Source organism: Mobula hypostoma, chromosome 26, assembly GCF_963921235.1.
Source record: "Mobula hypostoma chromosome 26, sMobHyp1.1, whole genome shotgun sequence".
NCBI lineage: Eukaryota > Metazoa > Chordata > Chondrichthyes > Myliobatiformes > Myliobatidae > Mobula > Mobula hypostoma.
This window is the reverse complement of record NC_086122.1, coordinates 10,094,196-10,121,476: the sequence shown is the minus strand read 5'-3', so window position 1 is coordinate 10,121,476 and position 27,281 is coordinate 10,094,196.

Here is a 27,281-nt window from a genome sequence, read left to right as displayed (position 1 = left end):
AGGAACCATCGCACACCCCCACATCTCCCGATGATCCTTTGGAATCAGTATCTGAAGATGACATACGAGCTGACTTCAGGAGAGTGAATCCGAGGAAAGGATCCGGTCTGGACGACTTACCTGGCTGGGTATTGAAGACCTGTGCTGACCAACTGGCTGGTGTATTCACAGATCTCCACAACCTCTCACTTCAGCAGTGTGTAGTACCCACCTGCTTCATACTGGTGCCCAAGAAGAGTGTGATAATCTGCCTCAGTGACTATAACAAAATGGCACATACATCCACAGTGATGAAGCGTTTTGAGAGGTTGGTGTTGAAACATAACTGCTCTTGTCTGAGTAACAATTTAGTTCCATAACAGTTTGCCTACTGGAACAACAGGTCCACAGCAGATGCCAATATCATTGGCTCTTCACACAACCCTGGAACACCTGGACAGTGAAGATGCGTATATCAGGGTGCTCTTTATCAATTACAGCTCAGTATTTAATACTATCATCCCCTCGAAACTAATCAGTAAACTCCAGTTTTGGGACTCAATACCCCCTTGTGCAATTGGATCCTGGATTTCCTCACTTGGAAAGCCCAGTCAGTTCGGATTGGAAAAACATCTCGTCCGCAATGTCCATCAGCACAGGTGCACCACAGGCCTGTTGTGCTCAAGTCAAGTCAAATCACTTTTTATTGTCGTTTCGACCATAACTGCTGGTACAGTACACAGTAAAACTGAGACAACGTTTTTCAAGACCATGGTGCTACATGAATAATACAAAAACTACACTGAACTATGTAAAAAAACACCAGACTACAGACCTACCCAGGACTGCATAAAGTGCACAAAACAGTGCGGGCATTACAATAAATAATAAACAAGACAATAGGCACAGTAGAGGGCAGAAGGTTGGTGTCAGTCCAGGCTCTGGGTATTGAGGAGTCTGATGGCTTGGGGGAAGAAATTGTTACATAGTCTGGTCGTGAGAGCCCGAATACTTCGGTGTCTTTTGCCAGATGGCAGGAGGGAGAAGAGTTTGTATGAGGGGTGTGTGGGGTCCTTCATAAAGCTTCCTTCAGTTAGTCCTGACGAAGGGTCTCGGCCTGAAACGTCGACTGCGCCTCTTCCTATAGATGCTGCCTGGCCTGCTGCGTTCACCAGCAACTTTGATGTGTGTTCCTTCATAAAGCTGTTTGCTTTACGGATGCAGCGTGTGGTGTAAATGTCTGTAATGGTGGGAAGAGAGACCCCGATGAGCTTCTCAGCTGACCTCACTATCTGCTGCAGGGTCTTGCGATCCGAGATGGTGCAGTTTCCGAACCAGGCAGTGATGCAGCTGCTCAGGATGCTCTCAATACAGCCTCTGTAGAACGTGGTGAGGATGGGAACCCCGTGCTCTACTCATTTTACACCTCTGACTGTGTGGTTAAATGCAGGTTCAGCACCATATACAAGTTTGCTGGCGACACCACTGTTGCGGGCTGTATCAAAGGGGGTGATGAATCAGCACACAGGAGGGAGATTGAAATTTGGCTGAGTGGTGTAATAACAACAACCTCTCACTCAATGTCAATAAGACCAAGCAACTGATTATAGACTTAAGGAGAGGGAAACCAGAGGTCCATGAGTCAGTCCTCAGAGGATCAGAGTTTGAGAGGGTCAGTAACTATAAATTCCTGGGTGTCACTATCTCAGCGGACCTGTCCTGAATCCATCATATAAATGTAATTGCAAAGAAAGCACGACAGTGCCTCGACTTTCTGAGGAATATATGGAGATTCAGCATGGCACCAAAAACTTTGGCAAACTTCTATAGATATGTAATGGAGAGTGTATTGACTGGCTGCATTATGGCCTGGTATGGAGACAACAATGCCTTTGAACAGAAAATCCTATGGGTCTGCCCAGCATATCACAGGTAAAGTCCTTCCAAACACTGGGCACATTTCCATGAAATGCTGTCATAGGAAAGCAGCATCAATCATCAAAGGTCATCACCACCCAGGCCACGCTCTTTTCTCACTGCTGCCATCAGGTTGAAGGTACAAGAGCCTCAGGACTCACACCACCAAGTTCAAGAACAGATACTACCCCTCAACCATCAGGCTCTTGAATGAAAGAGGATAACTACACTCATCCATTGAAATGTTCCCACAGCCAAAGATCTCACTCTAAGAACTCTTTAACTTTTATTTCATGCTCTCATTGTTTATTGTCATTGCACAGTCTGATGTCCTCTATGCTCCACTTACTCTTTCATTGATCCTGCTTATAGTTACAATTCTATAGATTTGCTGAGTATGCCCACAGGAAAAAGAATCTCAGGGTTGTACAGGGTGACATATGCGTACTCTGATAATAAATCTTACTTTGATCTTGCACTTTGGAACTTTGAACTTTGAGTTGAGGTGAATGAAGCCATCCACTTAAGGTTAAAAGATTAACACATCTTTGAAACCTATTGAAGATTGAAAGGCCTAGACTGAGTGGACATGGAGAGAATGATTCCTATATTTGGTGAGTCTCGGATTAGAGGGTGCAGCCTCAGAATAGAGGGCATCCATTCAGAACAGAGATAAGGAGGAATTTCTTTAACCAGATGTAGCAAGGTGGTACACCAATAGGCTTCAAAGAAATCCCTCCTTAATCTACTAAATTCCAGCAATACAAGCCCAGAGCCATTAAACGCTCCTCCTATATTAACCTTTTCATTACTGGGATCATTCTCGTGAACCTCCCCGGACTCTCTCCAATGTCAATAGATCTTTGCTTAGACAAGGGCACAAAACTGCTCACAATACACCACGTGTGGTGTCAACAATGCCTTATAAAGCCTCAGCATTACATCTTTGCTTTTATATTCTAGTCCTGTCAAAATGAATGCTCACATTGCATTTGCCTTCCTTATGGACTCAACCTGAAAGTTAACCCCCTGGAATCCTGCATGAGAATTCCCAAAATCCATTTGCACCCCGGTTTTTTTTCATTTTCTTCCTGTTTAGAAAATAGTCTGCACCTTTATTCATTCTACCAAAGTGCATGCACTAAAATCCATTTGCCTTTTTTTTCATTCTCCTAAATTGTCTCTTAATCTGTCCTTCTGCAGACTGCCTGCCCCTCCACCTATCCTTGATTAATCCACAAACCTGGCCACAAAGCTGTCATTTCCATCAGCCAAATTATTGACATATAATTTGAAAAGAAGCAGTCCCAATAACAAGCCCTGCAGAACATCACTAGTCACCGGCAGCCAAGCAGAAATGACCACCCTTACTATATTACTATTCTTTTCCTCCTGCTAGTCAGCCAATCTTCGATTCATGCTAGTATCTTTCCTGTAATGCCATTAATTCTTGTCTTGCTTAAGCAGCTCCACGTGCAGCACCCTGTCAAATGCCTTCCAAGTGTACAACACCTCTGAATCTCCTTTCTCTATCCTGCCTTCAAGGAATTCTAACAAGAGTTGTCAAGCAATGTTTCCCCTGAACAAAACCATGTTGACTTCAGCCTCTTTTATCAAGTGCCTCCAACTACCCGAAACTTCATCCTGGATAATGGACTCCAACATTTTACCAACCATGGAAGTCTGGCTAACTGGTCTATAATTTCCTTCCTTCTGCCTCCCTCCATTCTAAAAGACTGGAGAGACATGATTACTGATGTCTCCACAATCTTTTCAGCTACCTTTTTCAGAACCCTGGGGTGTATTCCATCTGGTCAGGTGACATATCCACTTTCAGCTTCCTAAGCACCATTTCCTTAGTAATAGCAACTATTTCTGCCTGCTGACACTGATTTCTGGCATACTGCTGGTGTCTTCCACAGTGAGGACTGATGCAAAATAGTTATTAAGTAAGTTCGCCTGCCATTTCTTTCTCCCCCATTGCTATCTCTCCAGCATAATTTTTCCAGAGATCTAATATCCACTTTCGCTACTCTTCTACTCTTCGTTTAGCTGAAAAAACTTTTGGTATTTTGTTTCATATAATTGGCTGGCCTGCCTTCAAATTTCATCTATTCTCTACTTATTGATGTTTAGATTCCCTTTCTGTTTTCTTTTTAAAAGCTTCCTAATCCTCCAGCTTCCCACTAGTTTTTTTACTGTGTCGTATGCCCTCTCTTATACTTTTATGCTGTCTTTGACTTCCCTTGTCAACCACGGTTGCTTCATCCTACCTTTAGAATACTTCTCCATCTTTGGGATGTATCTAATCTGCGCTTACTGAATTGTCACCAGAAACTCTAGCCATTGTTGTTCTGCCATGACCCCTTCCAATCAACTTTGGCCAGCTCCTCTCTCATTCCTCTGTAATTCCCTTTACTCCAATGACTTTAGCTTCTCCCTCTCAAACTGCAGGGTGAATTCTATCACATTATGATCAAACCTGCTGAAAGGTAGTATTTCAAGCTTGGAAATCTGTTAAAAACTGGAAATACTCAGCATGTCAAGTGAGAAGAGAAATAGAGTTAATGTTTCAGACCAAGAACCCTTTGTCAGAACGCAAGGGATAGTTGGAAATCCCATTGGGAAGGAAGGTGTAGCTTCTTCAGTTTGGGTGTTCCTGGAAGAGAAAAGGCAGTGACTTCAACAAGGAAATAGAAATTAAAAATGCTACAGTTGCTGGAAATATGTTTTTTTAAGGTTTTGCTCTGTACTTTGCTGGAGAAATTTCTGAAATGCTCATTCGCTGCTGTCGTTACTGCACGGTCGGGAATCTTCTGGAGGGAAGGCCTCAAAATCCCCAGTTTTGCCTGCTGTTGGCGACCGAGATTGAGGTTGAATCATTCGGGCAGAGACGGCGCTCAGTACTTGGTGTCGGAGAGCTGAATCGGAGGCCCGAAGTTTTTGGATGACTCAGAGTCGGACTGTGGTCGGGCATGGCAGGGAGAGTTTTTCTTCCTTCTCCTGTCTGCGTGAGATGTGGGACATTTGAGAGACTTCGAACTTTTTACTGTGCTCATGGACTTCTTCATCAAGTTATGGTATTGTTGCACTGTTGTAAGTATATGTTATAATTATGTGGTTTTTTTAGTTTTTTCAGTCTTGGTCTGTCCTGTGTTTTGTGATATCACACCAGAGGAAATATTGTATCATTTCTTAATGCATGCATTACTAAATGACAATAAAAGAGGACTGCGTGTCCTCATAATCTAATCTAATCTACTGTTGCCTCAGAACAACAAATTTCACTACGAACTGTATGTCAGTGATAATTAACCTAATTTTGAAATCTAAGATAAAAATAAAAGCTTTTGGAAGCACTCAGCAGGTTGGGCAGCATTTGTGGTAAATAAATATTCCAAGTCAAATGTCCTTCGCGAGAACAGGATTTTCATATCCTTGAACTTCCTGAACTAAGCAAGTGCCTCCAAGGGTTTATTTTTTATTTCAAAATATTTTTATTGTTTTTTTAAATAAAGAGAACGTGGTGTAAAGAAGATTTGTGCAGTTCATAGCAAATGTATCAAATGTACAATTTACATCTATGAAAGAGATGCACCCATAGCACAATCGTGCTTTAGTTACCTCCCTGCCCCAACCCACTCTTCCCAATCCCCATCTCCAAGCCAGCACTGCATTAGCAAAAAGGGTTAAACAGAACCTTTGTCCCCACAGAGCTGCATTGGTATAGAGAAAGTGTATTTTCCTAATGTGGGTACGTGGCAAAGTGGTTAAGGCATTGGACTAGCAACCTGAAGGCCGTGAGTTCGAGCCCCAGCTGAGGCAACGTGTTGTGTCCTTGAGCAAGGCACTTAATCACACATTGCTCTGCGACGACACTGGTGCCAAGCTGTATGGGTCCTAATGCCCTTCCCTTGGACAACATCGGTGTCGTGGAGAGGGGAGACTTGCAGCATGGGCAACTGCTGGTCTTCTATACAACCTTGCCCAGGTCTGCACCCTGGAGAGTGAAGACTTTCCAGGCGCAGATCCATGGTCTCGTAAGACTAACAGATGCCTTTACTATTTTCCTAATACATAAACTGTTGTATGTTTACAAGTCTGGGTCCGAAGAATTTTACCGGGAAATGCTGGAAGTCAGGGATTTATGTGCAAAGAAAAGGAAGAAAGGATGGACCTTTAGTTTGGCCGAGGGTTTCTTTAAAGGGTATACTCACACTGAGTAGTTAAGATGAACATGTTCAAAAGTTCAAAGTTCATAGTGCATTTATTATCAAAGTTCATATACTATATACAACCTTGAGATTCGTCTTCTTGCAGGCAGCCACAAAACAAAGAAACACAATAGAGCCCGTTATAAAAATCCACACAACAAAGACTGTCGAACACCCAATGTGTGAAAAAAAGAACAAATCATGCAAACAATAAAAAAGTAAACAAAGACTATAAAACACAGAGTTCCCAACCGTGAGTCTGTAGCCACAGAGAGAATTCAGCATGCAGTCGGTCCAGGAGCCCAATGACTGCAGGCCACGGCTGCTGAGTCACTTCACCGCTGAGGTGAGTAAACCTCGCTGAGTGAGCTGAACACTGGTTCGTTCTTTTCCCTCGGCCTTGACACATTGATCTTTTTAATCTAGCACTTATATCGGCTAAATTTCAGTTCGTTTTTCAGTCTTGGGCCCAGGCCCTGTTGCTTCAATCCAGCCTCAAGTCCACTCCAGCAAAGGCCAAACATCAGTTTGTTTTTTGGCTTTCTGGCACAGGCCCTGCTGCTTCAGTCAAGCCCCAGGTCCACTCCAGCAATGGCCAAACATCAGTTTGTTTTTTGGCTTTCGGGCCCAGGCCCTGCTGCTTCAGTCAAGCCCCAAGTCTGTTCCAGCAATGGCTGCCAGGGCTGCACCTGCATTCTGGAGAGTCCAATTCGTTGACTCCTTCAAGATACCGCAAAAACAATAGGTCATACAGACGGTTCAAAAGCACAGCCCCCAAAAGGAAATTACTGGCAGCAGATTGCAGTGATCATAGTCCAGAATTCATTTAATTAATAGAGCAGTTAGTAGTCTTAACAGTCTTAGACCCTGGCTATGTCCTTGAACTGATGCAACATGGGTGGTGAGCTTACTCAGAGAGTGGAATCATTAAGGGGGTTTGTGAATATACTGACTCAACAATGATGAAGACATGGCAAGGTATTTGGTCACGCTGCATTGTAAGAATAGACATACTATTTACAGCATCAAGTGGGAACAATGACTCTTCTCATTCCACCGCAAGCTGACATAGTTGAACACTCTGCTACTTTTAACCCGTAAGATTAAACCTTCTGCTGACCCCGAAAAGCATTGAGGGCTTCACCTCCAGTTCAGAAATGTGCTTGTTCAAACCCCACTCCAGGCACAAGACTGGATGTCCCATTGGTCCAGGCATGAAAGAATGCAGCTACTTTGCAACTTGCTTTGAATGCAGTCAGAGAGAATTACTGATGCTTATTAGTAGTGAACAGATCCCACCTCTTATACCATAAGGATTGCTGCAGAATTCAGTAGTAAACTAAGGTCATTACAAATTTTGTCAATAATGAATAGAAATGGACTGTCACTAAATGGTGCTTTTCATTTGATCAGTATATCACAAATCCTTTCACAGCCAGTGGAGTATCTGCTGAACTGAACTGATGACAGCAATGTAGAAAATCATGGCACGCAACCAGTTCCCAGCCATAACAATGAGACAAATAGCCAGCCGGCACTTATTTGATGGTCTTGGTTAAGTAATGTCTTTGGGGAAACATGCATAGAAAATTCCTGAGTGTTTTTTTTTTGAAGAGTGTCAACGGGAGATCTTGGATACATATGTCTTCCTAAAGACAGCAGCTCCAACAGTGCAACACACTGAAGTGTCAGCAGAGGCGATGTGCTCGGCCTGTGCGGAGGATCTCAGCCCGTCAGCCTGACTCAGAAGCTACTGAACTGCTACTGATAGGGCAGGCGGGAGTAATTCAGCAATGAAATATCGGCAATAGCCCTTTGTCCTTCCTAAAATAAAACACTTCTCTCTTGTCATGTGCCATTGCACTATTTTAATGGATCACAATGACTGTGCGGTCATTCACAAAATGTGCCTAATTTTCTGTTTGATGACAGGGTTAATTGATTCTGCAAACAAGGGTATGAGAAAAGGGGCTGGGCTTTATTTCCCAAGTCTTCTAAAACTTTGCAGCTGCATGCAATGCAATTCATCAAAGCCACCCAATGGCTGTCGTATTTTCTAACCCTCATTCACAGCAAACTTTCTTTATATTCCTGTTCGGTCAGCAGGTGCTTCTTCCTCGGATTATCAATTCGCTCGCAGAGCATTTGCTCATCGCTCTGCGGAGAGTCTTCAGGTAGACATTAATCAACTATTTCTAATTCATCTTCCCAGATAGCTCTGCCAACCTGCTATTACTGTACACCATCACCAATTGTCAGCACTTTTCTCACTGATCATACATCATTCTTGGAGGTATCATAGCTTCAGGAAACCATTTACCCAAAGCTCATATCTGTGGATCACTGATTGATGAACTCAGGCATGCAGTGGGATTATTACCTGCTTGTGTGTGAAAGGAGAATACCTTCATAGCCCAGCAATGAAAATTAACATATCTTTTTTTTTCTACATTCTTACCTCTTTTTCAGGCCTGCTAAGATTCCCCGGCAGATCAAGAGCTGATTTGTTACAGCTTGTTCCCTTAAATTTAAAAGAAATGTTTCTTATGAAAAATGTTAACTTGGTTCTATATTTTGACCTAGCCCAACCATTACTGGTTCCCTGATCTCACTGCAACATGAGCATATTAAAGTTTTCATTACCAAGAGTCAATGCTATTGTTTATATTCCATGCCCTGTGGAAGTAAAGAGAAGATTCAAACTTATCTAATGTCTTTCCCAAACTTGGGACGTCCCAAAGCTAATAAAGGATTTCTCACATGGTTTCAATCTTAATAATATTTGCCTTCTCCATTGTCCACCCCCCATCCCACCTCAGCACCTTGTCTTCACACTTTTCCAATTCTGACGATCAGACCTTGACCTGAAATCCAAAGCAACACACACACAAAATGCCAGAAGAACTCAGCAGGCCAGGCAGCACCTATGGAAATTAGGAAACAGTTGGCATTTCGGGCCGAGACGATGAAGGGCCTCGGCCCAAAACGTCGACTGTTTACTCTTTCCCACAGATGCTGCCTGGCCTGCTGAGTTCCTCCAGCATTTTGTGTGTGTGTTGCTTTGGATTTCCAGCAACTGCAGATTTTCTCTTGTTTCTGAAATATGAGCACTGTCTTTTCTAACCACTGATACATCCCAAACTCTTCTAGAATCCCATTTCTGGATTTGGATTTCCAGTATCTGCAGCCCGTTTATCGTTTCTGTTAATGCAATTGCTATTCCTAGGCTCTCAACGAAAGATCTTCCTATTCAGATTTATATTAGTTAGGAGATATAAAAAATGGATTCCCAATTTTCTGTCTTGCTATGTGGTAAGGGTATTGTTTCTTTCTGGTACAACCACTATCTCACAGCCCCAATGACCCAGATTCAATTCTGACTTGTGGTGTTGTTGGTGTGAAGTTTGTATGTCCTCCCTCTGACCTTTTTCCTCCTAGTGCCCTGGATTCCCCACAGACACCACAAATGTGAGAACTGGTACGATTTAACAGCTGCCATAAATTGCCCCTAGAGATTGACTGAGTGCTGGAACCTAAGGAGAACTGATGGAAATGTACAGAGATAAATGGGATTGGTATTGGGATTGGGATTTCAATTGGATTTGGAGTTGGTTGACTATTGTCAAATGTACCAATATACAGTGAAAAGCTTGTCTTACATACCGTTTATATACAGGTCAGATCATTACACAATGCATTGAGGTAGAACAAGGTAATACAACAACAATGCAGAATAAAGTATAAAAGCTACAGGGAAAGTGCAGTGCAGGTAACTAATAAAGTGTAAGATCATAATGAGGTAGACTGCAGGATAAAGAGTTCATTTTATCATACCAGAATTCTGTTCAAGGGTCTGATAACAGCAGGACAAAAGCCGTCCTTGACTCTGGTGGTACTGTACGTGCTCTCGGGCTTTCATATCTTCTGTCTGATGGGAGGGGGAGTAGAGAGAATGTCCGGGGTGGGTGTGGCTTCTGATTTTGCTGGCTGATCTACTGAGGCAGCGAGAAGTAAAGACAGAGTCCTCAGAGGCGAGACAAGTTTCCAGCTGCGTCCACAACTCTCTGCAGCTTCTTACGGCCATGGGCATAGCAGTTGTCACGCTAACGCTGATGCATCCATATAGGATGCTTTCTATGGTGTGTCAATAAAACTTGGTAAGGGTTGCTGCGGATATGCCAAATTTCCTTAGTCTCCTGATGAAGTGACGTTTGTGACTGCATCATGGAGACAGAGGACATTAATATACCCTCTTGCAGAAAAAAACCCTCCAGCACACTATATGCTAACTACTGTATTTATTAATCTATAATCCCATTTGCCTGCAATAGAACATACAGTACAGCACAGCTAGGGCCATTCAGCCCATGATGTTGTACCAAGTTTTTATCCAACTACCCTTCTGTCCCACATAGGTGTCTATTATTCTTTTATCCATGTGCCTACCTAAGAATTTCTTAAATGTCCCTAATGTACCATTCTCTACGATTTCAGGCACCCACCACTTTTGGTGTGAAAGACTCCCCTAAACTTCCCTTGACTCGCCTTGAAAGGATGCCCTCTGGAATTAGCCATTGCTGTTCTGGGAGAAAAAAAGCACTGGCTGGCCAATCTATCTGTGCCCCTTATCATCTTTTCCAGCTTTACTTTGTCACCTCTCATCATCCTTCACTCCAAAGATAAAAGCCCTAGCTCACGCAACCTTTCTTCATAACACATGTTCTCTAATCCAGGCAGTATCCTGGTAGATCTCATCCGCATCCTCTCTAAATGTTACTCATCCTCCCTATCATGAGGCGACCAGATCTGAACACGATACTTCAAGTGTGGTTTAACTACAGATTTATAGAGATGTACCATTACCTCACGACTCTCAAACTCTATCCCCCAACGAATGAAGGGCTACACATCATTTGCCTTCTTAACCACCATATCAACTCACACAGGGATCTATGGACTTGAACCCCAAGATCCTTCTTTTCTTCCTCACTGCTAAGAATCCTGCCATTAAACTCTAACTTCAAGCTCGACCTTCCAAAGTGTATCGCTTCACACTTCTCCGTGTTGAACTCCATCTGTTATTCCTCAGCATAACTCTGCATCCTACTTGTATCCCGTGGCAACCTACAACCTTCTATGCTATCCACAACACCTCTGACCTTTGTATCCAGGTGGAATGTGCCCCATCTATAACCTCCTCTGCTCACAGTAGGCTAGCTGATTCCAAAACTATGCAGCCGGGTCTCATGGATCCCATGCCTCATGACATTGTGGAAGGCTTTCCATGGAGAACCTCAAGTGCCTTACGAAAATCCACCTGCACCATATCCACTGCTCTACCTTCCTCAATTAGTTTTGTCACTTCCCCATAAAAGTCAGTCAGGCTTGTGAGGCATGGCCTTGCCCTCACAAAGCCATCGCTTTCTAAAATTGCTGAATAAGGTGTTTGTCTAAATTCTTCCTAAATGTTGTGCATCCACCATCTCCTCAGCTGGTGCATCCAGATTCCATCCACTTCCTGTGTGAAAAGATCCCTCATTCCCCCCACCTTACATTAAACCTACCCTTCTTCTGATAGCACTCCCACTAGAGGTGAAAGATTCTTACTACTGTTGAATCTGGTAACGACATTGCCCAGAAGGTTCTTTGGAAGTCAAGAATGAGGCACAAACTTTATGGTCATAGCCATTTTACATTGAGTTGATCTTAATACAGTGGGTGGCAGGATGGTGATATGTCTCTACCAAAGGAGGTGTAAGGTGCTCCTTCCCTCCAGTAGCCCACAGGTCGCCCTTGGGCAAGGTGTAGCACCTGCTTAGCCACCTGATTAGGGTCATGTGAAGCCATGGGAGCAGGTGGTGTATGGTCGTAAGAGCAGCTGGTGCCCATCACAGCTTCTGGTTATGTGGCCACTGACGCCAGGCAGACAATCTCTGAAGAGTATTGGTAATGGCTGGGGTCACCCGTCTTGTAAAGACACTGCCCAGAAGAAGGCAATGGCAAGCCACTCCTGTAGAAATATTTCCCTAGAACAATCATCAGGCATGGAAAGACATACAACACAGCACACAACGAACAAATATAGTACAGGTCAGATGGAGTCAGCCTGAGCCAGCAAGGAAAGTAAAACAACAAGTAACAAGTAAAAAGAAAAGGCAAGTAACAAACGAGGACCTTGTGTTCTCTCTTTACTCTACAAACTCACTGAAGCTGGTTATATGTTTTTTTCCCCCTAATAAGAACAGTTTTGGAAGCAACAAAGACTATCTTGATTTGCACTGCCATGATATCTCAGACAAAGAACCTGCGGAGGTGCAGAACCAGCCATGCTGCAGGTTACAAACGGGTGACAATACAGTACAAACGTATAAGCAAGCATACAGAAAGTTAAACTACAATAGACACAACAATTTATGTAGCAATTAAATGCATTGTGAGTGCCAAAGATAACCAGATGCATTGTAAGTACCTGGAATAACAATGCCTTTTCTTTTAGAGTGGTATCGTCTTGTTGAATGCTGTTGCATTCTACATTAAGAAATATTACAGTTATCCAAGATTTACATTTAGATATACTACAGTGATCCAAAAGTCCACCTAAAGATATTGTTCAGTCGCCAACAATTAATAAAAATGTTCAGAAGATAAACATTATGCCTCTAAAAGTAGCAGTCATGACAGTCAACAGAGCAATAATTCAGCGTCTGCAAGTAAGACCATAAGACCATAAGTTATAGGAGCAGAATTAGGTCATTTAGCCCATCGAGTCTACTCCGCTATTTCATCCACTTTCCCTCTCAGCCCCAATCTCCTGGCTTCTCCCTGTATTCCTTCAAGCCCTGACTAAGCAAGAATCTATCAGCCTCTACCTTAAATATACCCATTGACTTAGCTTCCACTGCACCTATGGCAATGAATTCCACAAATTCAACCAGTGTCCAAAGAAATTCCTCTTCATCTCCTTCCTAAAAGGAAACAACTCTATTCTGAAGTTATATCCTCTTGTCCTTGACTCCTCCACCATAAGAAACATTCTCTCCACATCCACCCATATCGAGGCCCTTCAACATTCACTAGCTTTCAATGAGGTCACCCCTCACTCATCTGAATTTCCAGTCAGTACAGGCCCAGAACCATCAAACGTTCTTCTTATGACAAACCTTTCAATCCCAGAATAATTTTCATGGACCTCCTTTGAACCCTCTCCAAATAAATATGCTATTCGAATCTATTAACCGCAGGCTGAGTAAGTTGAGCAGTTCAGATTGGGGGAAGATAGGTCACGTCAGATGGTGAGAGGTAAAATGGGTTAGATTAGAAGGAGATGGGTCAGATCAGAGGGTAATGGTCAGATCAGAAATGATGGGTCAAGTCAGAGGAAAATGGGTGAGATCAGAGGGTGATGTATCAGATCAGTGTGTGACAGGTTAGATGAGGGTGATGGGTCATATCAGAAGATGACCTTCACATCACAGAGTGATGGGTTAGATCTAAAGGTGATAGGTCAGACCAGAGAGAGATGAGTGAGATCAGAGGGTGATGGATTAGATCATAAGACCATAAGATATAGGAGCAGAATTAGGCTATTTGGCCCATCAAGTCTGCTCCGCCATTTCACCATGGCTGATCCAAATTTTCCACTCAGCCCCAATCTCCTGCCTTCTCCACATATCCCTTCATACCCTGAGCAATCAAGATTCCTTCTACCGCTGCCTTCATTCAACATAAAGACTTGACCTTCACAGCTGCCAATGCCAAAGAATTCTACAGATTCACCTCTCTCTGGCTAAAGAAATTTCTCCTCATCTCCATTCTAAAAGGATGCCCCTCTATTCTGAGGCTGTGTCCTCTGGTCTTCCACCATAGGATACATTCTCTCCACATCCACTCTATTAATGCATTTCACCATTCAATAGGTTTCAATGTGGTCCCTCCTCATTCTTCTGAATTCTAGTGAATACAGGCCCAGAGCCATCAAACGCTCTTCATATGACAAGCCATTCAATCCTGGAATCATTTTCGTGAACCTCCTTCGAACCCTCTCCAGTTTCAGCACATCCTTTCTAAGATAAGGGGCACAAACGTGCTCACAATACTCCAAGTGAGGCCTCACCAGTGCTTTATAAAGTTTCAACATTACATCCTTGCTTTAATATTCTAGTCCTCTTGAAATGAATGCTAACATCACATTCCCCTTCTTCACTACAGACTCAACCTGCAAATTAATCTTTAGGGAATCCTGCACAAGGACTCCCAAGTCCCTTTGTGCCTCAGTTTTTTTTTGTATTTTCTCTCCTTTTAGTAAATAGTCAACCCTTTCATTCCTTCTATCGAAGTGCATGACCATACACACTTCCAACACTGTATTCTATCTGCTATTTCTTTGCCCATTCTCCAAAGCTGTCTAAGTCCTTCTGTAGTCTCTCTACTTCCTCAGAACTAACTACACTTCCACTTACCTTCATATCATCTACAAAACAAAGCCATCATTTCCATAATCAAAATCATTAACGTAAAAAGAATCGGTCGCAAAACAATCCGCTGTGGAACAGCACTAGTCATTGGCAGCCAGTCAGAAAAGGCTCCCTTTATTCCCACTCTTTGCCTCCAATCAGCTATTGCTTCATCCATGCTAGAATCTTTCCTGTAATACTACAGGCTTGTAGCTTGTTAAGCAACCTCGTGTGTGGCACCTTGTCAAAGGCCTTCTGAAAATCCAAGTACAAAAATATTAACCAATCCTCCTGTGTCTGTCCTGTTTGTTACTTCTTCAAAGAATTCCAACAGGTTTGTCAGGCAAGATTTTCCTTGAGGAAACCATGCTGACTACAGCCTATTTTATCATGTGCCTCCAAGTACCCTGAGACCTTATCCTTAATAATCGACTCCAACATCTTCCCAACCACTGAGGTCAGACTAACTGGCCTATAGTTTCCTTTCTTCTGCCTCTCTTCCTTCTCGAAGAGTAGAGTGACATTTGCAATTTTCCAGTCTTCCGGAACCATTCTTGAAAGATCATTATTAATGTTTCATGATCTCTTCAGCCACGTCTTTCAGAATTCTGGGGTGTACACCATCTGGTCCAGGTGACTTATCTACCTTCAGACCTTTCAGTTTCCCCAAGAACTTTCTCTCTATTTATGATGCCTTCACAAACTTTTGCACCCTGACACCTGGAACTTACGCCATACTCCTAGTGTCTTCCACAGTGAAGACTGATACTCAATACTTATTCAGTTCATCGGCTACTTTGTTGTCCCCCATTTCTGCCTCTCCAGCATCATTTTCCAGCAGTCCAATATCCACTCTCACCTGTCTTTTACACTTCATGAAACTGAAGAAAATTTTGCTATCATCTTTAATATTATTGGCTAGCTTACATTTGTATTCCATCTTTACCTTCTTAATGACTTTTTCTACTTTCCTTCGGTTGGTTTTTAAAAGCTTCCCAATCCTCTAACTTCCTACTAATTTTTGCTCTATTATATGCCCTCTCTTTGGCCTTTATGGTGGCTTTGGCTTCTCTTGGTAGCCACAGCTATGTCATCTTTCCTTCAGAATACTTCTTCCTCTTTGGGATGTATATATCCTGCGCCTTCCGAATTGCTTCCAGAAATTCCAGCCATTGCTGCTCTGCCGTCATCCCTGCCAGTGTTCTTTTCGAAGTAGTTCTGCCCATTTCCTCTCTCATACCTCTGTAATTCCCTTTACTCCACTGTAATACTGATACATCTGACTTTAGCTTCTCTTTCTCAAATTTCAGGGTGAATTCAATCATATTATGATCACTTTCTCCTAAGGGTTCTTCTACCTTAAGCTCTTTAATCAATTTTGGTTCATTGCACAACACCCAATCGAGAATAGCTGCTCCTCTAGTGAGCTCCACCACAAACCACTCTAAAAAGCCTTCTCGTAGGCACTCTAGAAACTCCCCCCTGTAATCCAGCTCCAACCTGATTTTCCTAATCTATCTGCATATTGAAATCCCCCATGACTATTGTAACATTGCCCTTTTGGCATGCATCTCGTGTTGTAATTTATAGGCCACATCCTCACTACTCTTTGGAAGTCTGTATACAACTCCGATCAGGGTCTTTTTACCCTTGAAGTTCCTTAGCTCTATCCACAATGATTCAAAACCTTCTGACCCTTTGTCACCTCCTTCTAATGGTTTGATTTCATTTTTTACCAAAAGGGCAGTGCTGCCCCCTCAGTCTTCCTGCCTATCCTTTCGATACAATGTATATCCTTGGATATTAAGCTTCCAGCTATAATTTTTCACCCATGATTCAGTGATGATCAGATCCAAGTATGACAGTTCAGATCAGAGGGTGATGGGTCAGATCAGAAAGAGAAGGGGCAGATCAGAGGGAGACAGCCAGGTCAGAGAGTGACTGGACAGATCAGAGGAGACGGGGCAGATCAGAGGAGATGGGTCAGATCGCAGGGAGACAGGCAGATCAGAGGATGACTGGATAGATCAGGGAGTGACTGGGAAAGCTCCACACAGCTGTCCCTGGCTGAAAGTTGCACTGGCCATTTCCTGAAGCAATGTTAAATCAGTGTAGCACAGAATGAAAAAAACATGGTGGCTCAGCAGTTCTGTCGGGCACAACAGGATGTGTGAACCAGTCAAATCTCAGGGAAGGGATGGAGGTGTTTCAATGGCCATAATATTTATCTGAACACAGTGCCAGAAAAGCACAGGTGCTTAATGCCTCATTGAGGGAAGATAAGAAAGCATCATTACTTTGGGATATTATTTCTGAATTGTATTACGCACACACTAACAGAAGCTACAGATGCCTCATTTACAGAGATAGTTCAGAGGCTAGAAGAAGCTGGAGCTGTTTTAGAACTAGTAGACAATCTAGCCCTTTGGGCCTGCTCCAACTTTTATCGAGATTATGGCTGATCTACCCCAGCACTATCTTCCTCTACCATCCCATCTCAACGTTCCCTTAGTATCAAGAAATCTCTGTTTTACATGAACTCAGTGTCTGAGCCTCCAAAGCCCACCAGGTTAAGATGAATTCCAAAGCTCTGCCACTTTCTGAGTGAAGTAGTTTCTCCTCTCAGTCATATCTAGAACACTAGGCTTCAGATATCTCAGCCAAGGGAAACAAACCTGTTGAACGTTGTAAATTTCAATGAAATCACTTCTTATTCTACTTGATCTCTTCTCATTGGCAAGCCCACTGTTTCCAACCTCTATGGCAAGTATATTGGTGTAAGGTAAGGAAACCAAAACAGTACACAGTACTCCTGATACAGTCCTATACACTGTCAATAAGACATCTTTACTCTTGTACTCAAACACATTAGCGTAGCAGTTCACACAACGTCATTATAGCGCCAGTGACTGGGATTTAGTTCCTGCTGTGGTCTGTAAGCAGTTTGTACATTCTCCCCATGACTGCATGGGTTTCCTCCACGTGCTCTGGTTTCCTCCCACATTCCCAAGATGTGTACAGGTTCATTGGTCACTCAAGTGTAATTGGAGGGTGCGAGTTCATTGGGTCAGAAGGCCCTGTTATCGTGCTGTATCTCTTAAAAAAAGACAAATATACTGTACATTAGAAATATAAATATTTTGTTACAAGAACACTTTTGCCCCTTTGAATATTAACATTTCCCAGTGTGGCACTATTATAGAACATAGTTTATGATACAGCACAGGAACAGGCCCTTCGTGTTACGATGTTATCCTAAAGTAATTAAACTAATGATCCCTAATTAAACTAATCCCTTCTGCCTGTTGTGCATTGAAGTGGATGACCCCACATGTATTTCACCTGCCATATTCCTGCCCACTCACTTGGCTTGTTCTCAACCTCTTGAAGTCTTTTACCTTCACCACCATACTTACAATGCCAGCTGACATGTTTTAGTTTAGATTATGAGGACACTCAGTCCTCGTTTATTGTCATTTAGAAATGCATGCATCAAAAAATGATACAATATTCCTCTAGTATGATATCACAGAAACACAAGACAGACCAAGACTAAAACTGACAAAAACCACATAATTATAACATATAGTTACAACAGTGCAAAGTAATACCGTAATTCGATAAGAGCAGACCATGGGCATGGTAAAAAAAATGTCTCAATGCCCCAATAGCCCCAACATCTCATGCAGACGGTAGGAGGAAGAAACTCTCCCTGCCATGAGCTTCCAGCATCGCAAACTTGCCGATGCAGCATCCTGGAAGCTCCCGACCACAGTCCGACTCTGAGTCCGTCCAAAAACTTCGAGCCTTCGACCAGCCCTCCGACACCGAGCACAGAGCACCATCTCTGCCGAGCGTTTCGATCCACGTTTAGTCCCCTCGGCTAAATTGCTGATACAGATTGTGAGCAGCTGGGAGCCAAGCACCAATCCATACAGCACTCCTCGAATCACAGTCTACCAACCTGAGGAAGAACAATTTATTCCCAGCACGTCCTTCTTCAAAGCTTCCACCAGCTACAATGTGATCCCACTGCCAGCCACATCTTCCCCTCCCGAACCCTTTCTACTTTCCAAAGGGACCTCTCTCTCTGTGACGCCTTTGTTCACCATCCCTCCTCACCTATCCCTCACCCTCCCCCAGGCACCTTCATACGAACATAAGAGATAGGAGCAGGAGTCCGCCATCTTGCCCATCAAGCCTGCTCTGCCATTCAATAAGATCATGGCTGATCTGACCATGGACTCACCTCCATCTAACAGCCTTTTCTCCACAGAAGGGAATAGTTTAATTAGGCATCATTAGTTTAATTAATGTATTCCCTCTACTATGAAAAAATCTAATTGTGTCATAAATATATTTAATGAGGTAGGCTCTACTGCTTCCCAGGGCAGACAGTTTCACAGATTCACTACTACCTTGGAAAAGCAGTTCCTCTTCATCGCCGTCCTAAGTCTACTCCCCTAGATCTTGAGGCTGCATCTCCTAGTTCGTCTGTCCAGTGGAAACAATTTTCTTGCCTCTACCTTCTCCGTCCGTGTCATAATTTGATATAGGATCCTGTTTTCATTCTTCCAAATTCCAGCAAGTATAGATTCAAGATTCAAGATTGTTTAAAAGTAATGTCCAGTGTACAAGTGTAAGGGAGAATAAAGCAATTGTTGTAATAGATATAAATACATAAGGCAGCTTACAGTATATACGTAGGCTGATTGTATGTCCATAAAGTAATGCCAGGTACAGAAATGTCAGTACATAACGTGACTGAGAAGGAAATGATTAAGTAGTGATGGCCGAGGTTGTGGTGGTGTAGTTTAGTAGATGGCGGTGTGAATCAGCCATGGTGCTTGGGGAAAGTAACTGTTTTTGTGTCAGGTGGTCCTGGCGTGGATGCCGTGTAACCTCCTCCCTGATGGGCGTGAGACAAGCAGCCCATGAGCAGGATGGGGGGGATTCTTCATGATATTGCTGGCCTCCTTCCAGCACTTTTCTGTGTTTATGTCCCTAACGGCGGGTCGATTACTGCCGGTGATATGTTGAGCAGTTTTGACTACCTGTCCGCCACAGTACAGTTTCCGTACCGCGCAGTGATGCAGTGCGTTGGGATGCTCTCCACTGTGTATCTATAGAAGGTTGTGAGTATAGATGAGCATAGTCCAGCTCTCTTCAGCCTCTTCAGAAAGCAGAGGCATTAGTGAGCTCCCACAGCCACAGACTCAGCTACAGGCAGGCTGCACAGCAGATTTGGCAATTGTGCTCGTGAAGATGCACGTTCCAGCTACTTACTGTTTCATTATTGCAGTATTTAACTCCTTTGTAGCGCTTGTCGAGACTTGAGCAAAGCACAGCAACATTACGCTGCCTGTTTGCATTCAGGCTTGCCTGAGAAAGTGGACTATCAAGTCGACCTGACGCAAAGGCTAGCGGTATTCGTTTTATATGTAGATATTCCTTTCAGCCGCGGTGTTGACATCTAGTTTTTCATTTGAGAATTTTAGTTAATGGCCCTGTTTAGCTGATTGTTTATTGTTTTCCTTTCCCTTAATATCCTGTTCACATTAAAGTCTGTGAACTATCAACCCACTTCAGTATCTCTCTCTCCACACGTGGGCCACATCCTTGACACAGTCCCAGTCCCTTTACATCAGCCCAATGTAAAGAGGGGTGTGAGCTCTCCTGAAGTCGATAACCAACTCGTTTGTCTTGTTGGCAATGAGGAAGAGGCTACTTGCCTGACACCAGGCCTCGAGCTCTTCCTTTTCCTCTCCGTTGGCCATCTCATTGCTGCTGGTGATGAGCCCTGACACTGTGGTGTCAGGGGCGAACTTGAAGATGTGGTTACTCAGTTGTTTGTCTGTGTAGTCGCGTGTGTGCAGAGTGGTCTCAGCACACAGCCCTGTGTGGCGGGGAGGGCACCCCTGTTGAGGATGAAGGGGAGGGAGGAACGGTTGTGCACCCAGACCATTTGGTTAGGAAGTGATGTATTTAGACTGAAGGTGTGTGGGACAATAGTGTTGAATCCTGAAACAGCATCCTTGTTTTCCGGGTGTGTCAGGGCCAGGTGCATGACTGATGCTATGGCATCTGTAGTAGAGTGGTCTGTCGGCAAGCATATTGGTGTGTGTCCAGTTTCTGATGTGCTATTACCAGCTGCTCAAAGCACTCCATGAGGATGAAGTGGGGGGCTGGAGAGGTGGGGGGGAGTAGTTACTTAGTTCTGAAGGTTTAGAGTTATTTGGTTCAGCCAGATGAGTGGAGTGTTGAAGATGTCATGAAGAAATCCCCGAGTACTGGGCCTGGGATGTGGTCTGGCCCAATAGCCTTACAGGGCTTGTCTCTTGCAGAGTCCTTCCCGTGCCTGCTGCTGCTACAGACTGTGGCAGCTCACCTGGAAGAAGGAGCAGTTTTCGTGGCTGGTGTTGTCTCAAATCAAGCATTAAAAATTGCTTAGAGCATCAGAGAGGGAGGCATCCCTCGTAGAGTCAAAGCTGTTTTTCCTTGCATGGTCAGTAATGCCTTTGATGCCCAGCCACCTACGCTGGAGATCATAATCGGACAGGTGTTCCTGAATTTTTTGTGTGTAGGCTGTCTCTGCCCTCTTGATGCCTAACATGAGGTCTCTCCTGTCTGCTCTGAGAGTTGTTCAGTCTCCAGACCTGAAGGCAGCATCCCGCAGGACTTTTAGAAGGGAGTACAACTCTCCGTTCAGCCAGGGTTTCTAGATGGGCCGTGATAAGGCCCTTCTTGAGGTACCGATGTCACCTATGCATTTACAGATATAGCTGGTGACAGATGAGGCAAATTCCCCGAGGTCTGTGACTTCTCTATCTGCGGCAGCCTCCTTGAACATCTGCCAGTTAGTCTGTTCAAATGAATCCTGAAGCATAGCGATTGCCTCATTAGGCCATACAGTGATGGTCCTTTGGTCTGGTTTCTCCACGTTCATCAGCAGTCAGTATTCTGGGAGTAACACCGTGCGGGTGTGGTCAGAGAGGTTAAGCTGAGGGTGTAGGTTGGCTTTGTAAATACCGCGTCTCTTTTTACAAACGTGGTCCAGTCTGTTTGTTCCCCTAGTAGCTCCGTCCACCATTGAGCACATCTACAAGGAATGCTGTTACATGAAACAGTGGCTATCATCCAGGGCCCCCACCATCCAGGCCATACTCTATTCTCGCTACTATCATCAGACAGGAGGTACAGGAGCTTTGGGTTCCACACCACCAGGTTCAGGAACTATTATTACCATACAACCATCAGGCTCCTGAACCGGTGTGGATAACTTCACTCAACTCTGAACTGATTCTGCAAACTGGACACTGCAACTCGTTCTCAGTATTATATATTAATTTTTATTTACACAATTAATCTTTTGCACATTGCTCGTCTAGTCAGTCTTTACTTATGTATAGTTTTTCATAAATTTTATTGTATTTTATTTTCCTGCAAGAAAATGAATCTCAAGATTGTATATGATGGCACATGGCTACTTTGATAATAAATTTACTTTGACATTGAAGATGTAAATATTCCAAGATTATTCAAGGTTCACAATGAATTATTATAGGCTAATTTCTTGTTTAAATTCTGCATGCCAGACTTCACTGTTGGTTTTATCCCTGCAGAGTGATTAATGCATCATCATTCCCACATACAGCCGAGATTGAAACTGTCTAACTTAAAGAGGAGAATGGAGAGGTATCAACTGAAGGAAATGCCAGTGTTTTGGAGGAGAGAAAATTGATTTCAGTGGAATGAAAGTCAGAGTCACCGGACCCAGCAATGGTACATCAGCAGAGTGGTCAAAATCTACAATGTATAAAACTGTTCAGCTTGTATCAGAAATCATGTCAGATTTGTCCATATAGATAAAAACAAAAACTGCAGATGTTGGAAATATGAACTAAAAACACTATGCTACACTCAGCAGGTCAGGCAGCATCTGTGGAAAGAGAAACAGAATTAACGTCTCAGGTCAAAGTTGAGCGTTTGTGGCATTTTCAGTTTTTAATTACAGGACCATTTCTGGAGACCAAGGGTTCACAAACTTTTTTGCACCTGGACCCCTACCATCGGCCTCAGGTCTGTGAAGCCCAGGTTGGGAGCCCCTGCAGTAGACATTAAAGTTATATGGAATGATGAATCTCTTCTTGACGTTAATCGATCAAACACAGTTCAAGAGGTGGTAGAGGCAAGTACAATCCCATCAGTGGAAGGACATTTGGACAGGCATATGGATAGGAAAGATTTACAGGAATACGGGCAGGTGGGACCATTTCAGGAAGGTACATTGGACAGTGTGGATGAGTTAGTTTCCGTGCTACAGAACTCTGTGACTGAGTCACAGGATGGCAGAGAATCATGGCAAATGTCTGTGAGTTCCTCAGTCCCAGTAAGTACAGAGGCAGTTAAAGGAAGTCAAACCTGGGAGACCAGTTAACCATAAACATCCTCGTTCGAAGCTCCTGCATCCAGTAAAAAAAATGTAATAAAGAACGCTAACAGAATTCCAACAGCTAATCCGAGGAGGTATAATTTTAAGGTGATTGGATGAAAGTATAGGGGGGATATCAAAGATAAGTTTTAACACAGGGAGTGGTGGATGTGTGGAACGCTCTGCCAGGGGTGGTGGTAGAGGCAGATACATTAGGGGCATTTAACAAATTCTTAGATAGGCACATGGATGACAGAACCATGGAGGAATATGTAAGAAGGAAGGGTTAGGTTGATCTCAGAGTAGATTAAAAGGTCAGCATAACATTGTGGGCCAAAGGGCCTGTACGATGCTGTAGTGCTCTATGTTCTCTGAGTTCTTAAAGCTGACATCAGGATACATTATCGGACTAACAGGGGGATGGAGAATGGATCAAGATGTGACTAGAGAAAGGTAGATAATATTTGGGAGGCGGGGCAGGGGCAGGCAGAAGATGATGGGGTCAGGTTAGATAGATTATAGTGGGGTTCAGTAAGTGACGATCGTGCTTATGGAGACATCATTGCCTTGTCTGCTGCCAATCCATGGTTTGATCTCTATGTGATTCCAACAGTATGCCCTGAAGTGCCCCTGCAAGTCACTCAGCTACACCAAACTGCTTTCATAACCAACAGCGCAAGGAAGATGCCTCACCACTGGCATCTCAAGGGCAATCGAGGTTGGACAGTAAATGAATCTGTATTAACAAACACACCACCCCCCCCTACACACACACACACACACACACACACACACACACATTACAGAAATAGCTACATGCCATTGACTGCAGGATTTCAAGGTAGTGGATACTGCTGTCTACTCAAGGGCAATTAGGAAGAGCTAACAAATGTTAGCTGTGTCACCAATGCCCACCTCTCCTGAGAACGTTAGAAGACAGCGTTGTTGTCAGGGTGAAGATAACACAGAAAAGTCAACCTCATTTTAACAATATCTTTTCAAGTAAATAAGTACATTCTCTCTCCACCATTCAAAACAGATTCCGTGTAAGATTTTATTTTTGATGGTGAATCTAACGAGTTAGTCCCTGCAGACTGGCATTCCCATTAAGACCATGCATTTATCAAGTTTCTATTGTACTATTGTGTCCAATTAACTAGGCTATTCAGAAGATAAAAAATTAGTTCAGATAATTGAATGTTTTAAGTATTATCAGCTGAGGAATGATTCCCAGTGCCCTAGCACTGCACACTGAACTCTTTGACAAGGATAGATTAGCTTGTAGCGGGATCATCACACTCTGTACATCTAATTATAGCGTTGCTGAGGACTTCAAGCTCCTATTGTTAAAAATTTGATTGTTACATTATTCTCTCTGCTTTGGTTAAGAATATTTGTCCTAATAAATCAAAAGTAAAATATCTTGCACCTTTGTACAGACAACAGATCAGACATTGTTCTTATAATTTGGTCTGAACAGGAATTCTAAATTACCTCATAACAGTTGGGAGGAAGAGGACGAGGGAAGACTTACTGTAATTGTAAAAGGCCTGATGAGACCACACTTGGAGGACTGAGAGCAGATTTTGTTTCTCCTTGGGTGTAAGGATACACTTACCATGGATAGACACACTCAACATTTTAGGAACAACTTCTTCCCCGCACCATCATAATTTCTGAATGGACAATAGACCCATGAACACTAACTTGGTATCTTTGCTAACTCTTTTGCATTATATCTGCTGTGTGAATTTATATACACATAGATAGATAGATAGACATTTACGTCGTCGTCGTCGTGGCTATCCCTCGAGGTTGAGGATGATGGTCTTCATTCTGAAGAAGTGGCCCACAGAGCAAAGACGCCTGTGCGTGTATTTGTTTAACGTGTACTTGATGTTGCACTCCAAGAAGCACACGATACTTCACAAATCAACCAACTGATTCCAATGGCATGGAAACCATGATGATTGGAGCCGATGGATTTGTTGCAGCCTTCAACAGCCTTTACAGCCGTTAAGTTCGAAGTAACTTCGTCCGCCTGTCCATCGTTGAGGTCTTGGTTGGATTGTTCTTTGTCAGGGACCTCACCCTCGACCTTACCGCCATGGGTGACCCTACCAGGATGGCATTGCTCTCGGGATCACAGGACCACATAAGCTTCTCCACCACGACAAGGTGACAATCCACGGAGAAGATAGACATATATGTACACTCTCAGTGGCCACTTTATTAGGTACTCCTGTGTACCTGCTCATGAGTCTAAATATCTAATCAGCTAGTCATGTGGCAGCAACTTAATGCATTAAAATATGCAGATCTAGTCAAGAGGTTCAGTTGTTGCTCAGACCAAACATCAGGATGGGGAAGAAATGTAACCTAAGTGACCTTTGACTGTGGAATGATTGTTGGTGACAGGTGGGAAATGTGAGTATCTCAGAAACAGCTGATCTCCCAAGATTGTTATGCATGACAATTTCTAGAGTTTGCAGAGAATGGTGTGAGAAACAAAAAGCATCAAGTGAGCAGCAGTTCTGTGGGCGAAAGTGCCTTGTTAATGAGAAAGGCCACAATGGTTCAAGAAGGTAACACTAACTCAAATAACCATGCGTTCCAACGGTGGTCTGCAGAAGGGCATCTCTGAATGCACGACAAGCTGAACCTTGAAGTGGATGGGCTACAGGACAAGTAGACCTTGAACATACATCAATGGTCTCTTTATTGGGTACCCAGTAAAGAAGCCACTGTCTGTATATTTCTTAATGTAATTTATAGTCTGTTTTAGACCATAAGACCATGACATATTGTAAGAGCAGAATTAGGCCATTTGGCCCATCAAGTCTGCTCCACCATTCCATCATGGCCGATTTATTATTCTTCTCAAGCTCATTCTCCTACCTTCTTCCCATAACCTTTGACAACCTGACTAATCAAGAACTTATCAACCTCTGCTTTAAATATACCCAATCCCTTGGCCTCCACAACCAACTGTGGCAATGAATTCCACAGATTCACTACCCTCTGGCTAAAGAAACTCCTGCTCATCTCTCTTCTAAATGGACGCCCCTCTATTCTGTGGCTGTGTCCACTGGTCCTTGACTCACCCACTATGGGAAACATCCACTCTATCTAGCACTTTCAATATTCGATAGGTTTCAATGAGATCTCCCCTTATTCTTTTTAAACTCCAGCAAGCACACGCCCGGAGCCATCAACACACCTCATATGTTAACCCTTTCATTTCCAGAGTCATTCTTGTGAACCTCCTCAGGGCTCTTTCCAATGCCCACACATCTTAACTCTGATAAGGGGCTCAAAATTTCTCACAGTACTCCAAGTGCAGTCTGACCAATGCTTTATAAAGTCTCAGCATTACATCCTTGTCTTTCTATTCTAGTCCTTTCGAAATGAATGCTAACATTACCGCAGTCTCAATTTCAAGTTAACCTTTAGGGAATCCTTCACAAGGGCTCCCAAGTCCCTTTGCACTTCAGATTTTCAAATTTCTCCCTGTTTAGAAAATAGTCTACACTTTTGTTCCTTATAAGTGCTTGACCATACACTTCCTACACTATAACCCGTCTGTCACTTCTTTGCCCATTTCATCAATTTATCTAAGTCCATCTGCAGACTCCCTGATTTCTCAATATTACCTACCTTTCCACCAATTTTGATATCATCTGCAAGCCTGGCCACAAAGCCATTGATTCTGTCAACCAAATCATTGATATATAATGTAAAAAGAAATGGTCCCAATACCAACACCACTCGTCACCGGCAGCCAACCAGAAAAGGCCCCCTTTATTACCACACTTTGCCTCCTGCCAATCAGCCAATCTTTTATCAATACCAGAGTCTTTCCCGTAATATCATAGAACCTTATCTTGTTTAGCGGCCTCATGTGTGGCACTTTGGCAAAGGTTTCTGAAAATCCAAGTAAACAACATCCTTTGTCTATATTGCTGTTAGTTCCTTGTTATTTATTTTGTATTGTACTTACTAATGCCTCAAAATAACAATTTTACCAACATATGTCAGTGAAAATAAACCTGATTCTGATTCTATGGTCAAGAAACCACACCACTGCTTCTACTTCCTTAGAAGGCAAAGCAAATTAGTCATGTCCCCCTGACCCTCACCATTTTAAGGTTCAGAGTAAAATTTATTATCAGAGTAAAATTCCTGTGACCACATACAGCCCTGAGATTCATCTTTCTGTGAGATTACTCAGTAAATCTATAGAACAGTAACTGTAAACAGGATCAACGAAAGAGCAAGTGTACAGAA